This window comes from Anticarsia gemmatalis, chromosome 2, assembly GCF_050436995.1.
Source record: "Anticarsia gemmatalis isolate Benzon Research Colony breed Stoneville strain chromosome 2, ilAntGemm2 primary, whole genome shotgun sequence".
NCBI lineage: Eukaryota > Metazoa > Arthropoda > Insecta > Lepidoptera > Erebidae > Anticarsia > Anticarsia gemmatalis.
This window is the reverse complement of record NC_134746.1, coordinates 2,865,992-2,872,821: the sequence shown is the minus strand read 5'-3', so window position 1 is coordinate 2,872,821 and position 6,830 is coordinate 2,865,992.

Genomic DNA, 6,830 nt, shown 5'->3' with positions numbered 1-6,830 from the left:
AACAGCCACTTAGAATTTCTTACCGTTAGGGTCAGTTCTACAGTTTATAAGTGTCAGATATCTTATCTGCTAAGTAAAGTGAGACCAAATGTATGTAACCAACTGTCATAATTCTATTTCATAGGCTATTTGTTACTTACCCAGAAGTGGTGATACAGGCATCAAATCAAAAAGATTTATTTGTCTGACAAATTGTACATGATGGCACTTTAGCAAGATCATTATGCGATCTTTTCTTACATTTGAAATAATCGACAATATAAAATTGGTGCCTCCATGAATAAAGGATACATAAAATAGAAAAAGAGCTGTATCGCGGCAAAATATAGCACTAAAACATTATCTAATGTATACTGTGGACAACGCAAATAATATTGTGGAGGATTACTATTCTTTCAATAAGAACACCGGTTGCGAAGTAATATATTTACTTTATTTTCTTCAATTCTTCGAAAGTGGACTGTATAATTACTATGTACTTTACAATGTTCTTACTATTTACTTCACTGTTCATATACTTTACTATGTACGGTTTATTCACTATGTACTTTTCTTCTTTCTCCGATGTGATCTTCATTCGATGAGTTTAAAACTTAAACTATACAACAATATTCGCTATGTTCACTATTCACTATGTTCATACTATACAATGTTCTTTCTTCCGAGTGATCTGATCACCATGAGTTTGTAACTTAAACTATACAATAATATTCACTGTGTTCACTATGTTCATACTATGTTCTTTTCTTCCAAGTGATCACCATGAGTTTACAACTTAAACTGATATTACGCAGCGCGCGTCCGTATTTATATTCACAAACATTGTTTCTACACTAATCTAGAATCAAACGGAATGATCAAGCGCTCCGTGCCGCACCGCGCGAGGTTCGAGAACGCCGCCGTCTCGCTTGCGCGTACGCGACTCGCCTATATGTCTGTCTCGTTCTTGATCTTTCGGGAACAGTCGGCGCCCTTGATCGAAGGATCGCCGCCGCTTACATTGTTCGCGATTGTTCTTTCGTACTATTATTATCGAGTAGAATTTTCTAATAATAATATGCTTATTTCTACGAATTTCTACAGTGTTCTACGTGCGTGAGTTAAACGTAATAATTTATGCCTAAATATGATTCCATCGTGCACATTTCTCCCGCCGTCGCCACTCGCGATTAATTTAGCAGCACGATGGCTCCTCTGTTCGGTCGTCACTGGATGGACGTTGTCCGTGGCGATGTCCATGTCCATTTTTCTCGGTTGTAGATATTCCGCATGTGCGCTGCTCCCGCCGGTGTTGGAGTGCAGGCTGCTGGCTATAAATCCAGTGCTGCCGTTGTTGCTCGCTCAACACCTCCTTTTCTCTACTGTTCATCTCTTCGAGTTTTCTCCAGGGACGGTCACTGTGCGACCTTCCCCTTGTACGTTTCCATGCTGCAGCCACGACGTGTTTATCGTTTCCACACGGGTTATTGAACTGCAGCAATTGTCCTGTGGCGCGATTAGTGGGCCACTTGTTCGGTATGGTCCGATCTCTGACCATTTCAAATTTCTTCTTACATTTTTCAGCGGGAGTTTCACGATCGCGCACGGTACATATCTTCACCATTTCTACATTCGGTGATGTCTTGGCAGGCTCTGATAACACTAGCTGCGCTTTCCCAATGTTCTTCCTATGGTGCAACAGCTGATGGTGAGACATGTTGCAGCCATCTTCGCCGCAAGCTTTCGCACGACACTTTTCACGTTTATGCGTACTAAGCAGGCAGCGGAAACACAATCTACTCTTCTTTGCAATGTCCCATCGTTCATTCACACTCGCGTTACGAAACTTACTACAGTCGGCTAGTCTATGTTCGTTCATACATACGTGGCACTGTGGTTTCTTATCCACCACTGTATAAATTTGCTCGTACCGCGGCTCATTTTCTTTCTTGTGTGACTTTAGATGTGTGCCGGCCGTCGCGACGTTCTCGGGTAGTGCGTACGCACTACACTTGTCAACTTCGGCGTTCAGGAATGCGGCAAGTCTCTTTAGGTCCGATACATCTTCTTTGTACTTGTAAGTGTAGTCGTACCACTTACTTTTCAAAACAGGTGTGAGTTTGTCCAATGTAATCTTCACCAGCTCCGGGTTATACAAGTAGTGGGGTTTCTTAAGGGCCTCGATCGTAGCGACGATGTTCGATACTTTGTTCGCGAATATACAAAGTTCGCGGGGTTCATCATTTACTCTCTGCAATTTTCTCAATTTCTCTATTTCATACATAGCCAGTGCGTCCGGTCTTCCAAATCTTCGTTCCAGAGCCTCCATGATAGCTTCTGGATCCGGCTGGCTGAAGAGAAGACTGCTGACGGCATCACGAGCAGCTCCTTTCAAACTTCTCCTTATTCTTGCGATGTTCTCAACTTTCGAGAACATTCCGCACGTTTCTCGATAAGCAGCGCGGTACGCCAACCAGCTACTGCATTCTCCGGTGAAGATAGGCAGCTCCTGAATATACCGCGGCGCCTCACTGGACATCCGCAGAGCTTGCATGAGCGCTTCCGCCAACAAAGTGACGTCCAGCTGACGCGCAGGTACTCCCTCCTCCTTGGAAGTATTCTGTCCTCGCCAAACAGGATCCTTCACCTTGGTGACCTCGCTCTTGTCCGGCCATTCTTCCACTCGGCTGAGTGCATCATCCTCATCTTCATCCGATGATGAAGCACAATCCTCTTCCTCGTCCTCGATCTCGGCGCGAAGACGCTTCAACTTTACCTCGGCGAGAGCGAGCTTCAGTGCGGCTACTTCCTCTTCGGCCGCAAGAATTTCTCGTCTTCGTTTTCCTGACACACGCGACGTCCCGCGTGATCTCGCACCGTCGGCGGTCATCGCAGGCGCAGCTGTAGTGGCGGTCGTAGTCGCGGTCGCTGATCCCAGCGCGATCGCGGTCGTTGACCCCATCGAAGTCGCGGTGTTCAACATCTCTGTGGCTGGCGTGAGGGCAGTAGTAGTCTCCGACGTCGCCAACTGTTCGATTATTCTTCCTTCAAGACTTCGCGTAACGGGCATCCTTTGTTCTTGCACTGTTCCAAATCCGGCGCTCGAAGTGACCAGCAATGTGGAGGATTACTATTCTTTCAATAAGAACACCGGTTGCGAAGTAATATATTTACTTTATTTTCTTCAATTCTTCGAAAGTGGACTGTATAATTACTATGTACTTTACAATGTTCTTACTATTTACTTCACTGTTCATATACTTTACTATGTACGGTTTATTCACTATGTACTTTTCTTCTTTCTCCGATGTGATCTTCATTCGATGAGTTTAAAACTTAAACTATACAACAATATTCGCTATGTTCACTATTCACTATGTTCATACTATACAATGTTCTTTCTTCCGAGTGATCTGATCACCATGAGTTTGTAACTTAAACTATACAATAATATTCACTGTGTTCACTATGTTCATACTATGTTCTTTTCTTCCAAGTGATCACCATGAGTTTACAACTTAAACTGATATTACGCAGCGCGCGTCCGTATTTATATTCACAAACATTGTTTCTACACTAATCTAGAATCAAACGGAATGATCAAGCGCTCCGTGCCGCACCGCGCGAGGTTCGAGAACGCCGCCGTCTCGCTTGCGCGTACGCGACTCGCCTATATGTCTGTCTCGTTCTTGATCTTTCGGGAACAGTCGGCGCCCTTGATCGAAGGATCGCCGCCGCTTACATTGTTCGCGATTGTTCTTTCGTACTATTATTATCGAGTAGAATTTTCTAATAATAATATGCTTATTTCTACGAATTTCTACAGTGTTCTACGTGCGTGAGTTAAACGTAATAATTTATGCCTAAATATGATTCCATCGTGCACAAATATGTCAATAAAACATTTTATGTCAATTATTTCACTATTCTATGTCTTATACTATGTATAACATCTACACTAACACATTAAAATATTTAGCCCCCAAATATAACATTAATTTTCTAGTGATTATTTTTTCCATGTGGCAATCTTGTTTCCCAAGTGGGGTAGTTGTTTACTATATAAATGGGATTAGAAATCAAAGTATGAAAATGTCTCATTGTATGAAAAGCTGAGTTTTTAATGTCTTGGGCCTTAGCCCACTAACTTTAGACATATAACTAAACACCAAAGGCGTTATAGAGACGTGGATTTAGGTACTTTAGTGATAATAAAAATGATTGGTCGACATTTCTATATACTTACTTAGTACAGTAGTTTTCTGGGAATCGAATAGTAATATTTGTGCCCAGATTTTGTACTGAAGAATACATACTTAAAATCACACCTATTATATCCGCAGGTGTTAGAAGAGAGATAAGAAATATACACATGTTTCGCGAATTGGGGGTGAGTTTATTAAAAGAAAAATAATTTTGGGGATTAATGGGAGTAAATTAAACTTTTATTGTGATAACATGAGAGTGAAAAAAAGCAGAAACGTATACGTAAAGAAACAGACTTCATGTTACTTATCTGAAAATCCACGTCTCTATAATAAGGCCTCAACAGTAGTGAATTGTCTAATTAAATTAAAACATAGTCCACTCTTGGACACCCTAAAGAGGGTACTTTCAACATAATCGCCTGAGTGCTCTATAACGTGCTCGCAATGTCATCAAAGATGATTAACTGCTTCCTAATAAACCCTAAACAGTGTGTCTCTTTCCCTCTTACCCATTTGAAATGGATAGAAAGAGATGAATAGATGAAACTCTGTTCAGTGTTTAGTAGTGAGGCGGAACTTTGTATTTAAACCTTATTTCTTTTGTATAAGATTTAGAATTCAATATCTTGTATGTAGCAGGGAGTCCCACAGCTGAATTAATTTGTTACTAAAGTGACTGTACGTGCAGGCAATTTTTATCTTTATATGAAAGAAATAAGGTATATATCTTAATTTATCTTAGATCTCTGATTGATATCATAATGTTGTGATCGTCGAAGTAGTAATAGCTTTGTTTATATAAGCTGTAAATACATGTTTACTGTAGTATTGGTTTATGTATTTATGTGATACAAATTATTTAATATCTGTAGATTCTTAATTCAGTCTATTCCACTTAAAATGTCAACGTTATGTGGTGTTGCTAGTGTTAGTTTCATTCGTAAAACCATAGACAATGTAAACTGTTTTGGTGTTGCCAGAAATTTCATTTTTTTATAGTGTCAAGAAGTATAAAGAAAAAGTATTGATTTGATTTTGATTTTAAAAAGACAACTCCCGCACTAAGAATTGCTCTTGTGTCGCGGGGACTTTTACAAACATACAAACAACGGACACAAAGCACAACCAGACCCGAAACAATTATTTGTGGATCGCACAAATAATTGTCCCGTGTGGGAATCGAACCCACGACCTCCCGTTGCAGTGGTATCGGCGTGGCGACCTAAACCACTGCGCCACAGAGGCAGTCAAATGTATGTAGCCTGAAAATAATTTTCGTATTTCAGCTTAAATGAAAATAATATTAGCAGTACCACAGACTCTGTGTGTCGGATTTGAGAATGTTGAATGTAACATTCTCAAGCATGTGTTTATCTGGTTTGATCGTTGTGACTTTATAAATCTCGCCTTACAACTGTTAAGTAGAACTATTGTACTAATCGACTATTCTTAACCATTAATTATAACTATTCTTCCGTGAGAAACACACCTATGTTATTCAAACTTTAACCCTCCACTTCAAAAATGACAACAAATGTTCTATTTAATTTTGTATTTGTCTTGTTCTTCAATACAAGATTAAACCAGAATATACATTGAACATATTATTGTGTATTTCTTTTCGGTATAAGGTATTTCAAAGAAATATTGTTGACTTAGTAAAGTTGAAGATATACAAACAAAATCGGCTAAATAATCAAATGTAAATCTAAGATAAGTAAATCAGAACTACATGATTTGATGTAAAAGATCTGGTTTGTTTCTCATAGCTGAATAGTTATAATAAAACTGGAAATCTATACGAAATATATGTTTGCACTGTGTAAAAGACATGTTTATTTGTCTAAGTAGATATACATGTTTTATGTAGTCAATGTACTGGAGTTTAATTCACTGTCATATTGTAATGGTGCAATTGAATTCGTAAGATCAACGTGTAAGTTATTGGGAAAATAGATTTAATGAATTTGTATCGTTTTGTATCTAGTTTGCTGATAGCGAACTAAGATAAAAATAAAATATTGAAAATTAGTTTTTCTGTTTTATTTGTTTTCAACCTTAATCTAGCTAACCTTACTAGCAAGACATTAAAAATATACAAAGAATACCCTGATTTGCTTAGCGAAGTCGGGTAAAGCTTCAATGGTATTCGAGATACCACTTCGCCGCACGTGAACCACGTCTGCACCGACGCAGAGCCACAAAAGGGGTTTAGCAATGATTGGTTGTATTAATGTTAAAAATAATACACGAATACTAAGCTACTAAGCAAATACAGTAGTAGTAGTAGGCTGTGGGTTCGCGACCCGCATTTTTTCAGTTGTAGTGCTAGAGAAGTCAGGGAATAACGTTTATGTTTGATAGTTAATTTATTTTCGTCAAAGACCCATCGTCTTTGTGTACTTGCATAAAGTTTTTGTCTACCGCCGAGAATAAAAACTTTAAACAGAATCAGTTACAAAAAGTTGCAGAATTAACTCCTATTTGACAGATATGATGACGCTTTTGAAGGTTGACGTTTAAGTTGTTACAGATTAATAAAGATGGCAATAATTCATACATTTGCTGGTTTTTATAACGCCTCTTATTGATTTCTTAATACTGTTTAATAGAATGCAATTCTCTGCCGTTTTTTAATTTAAA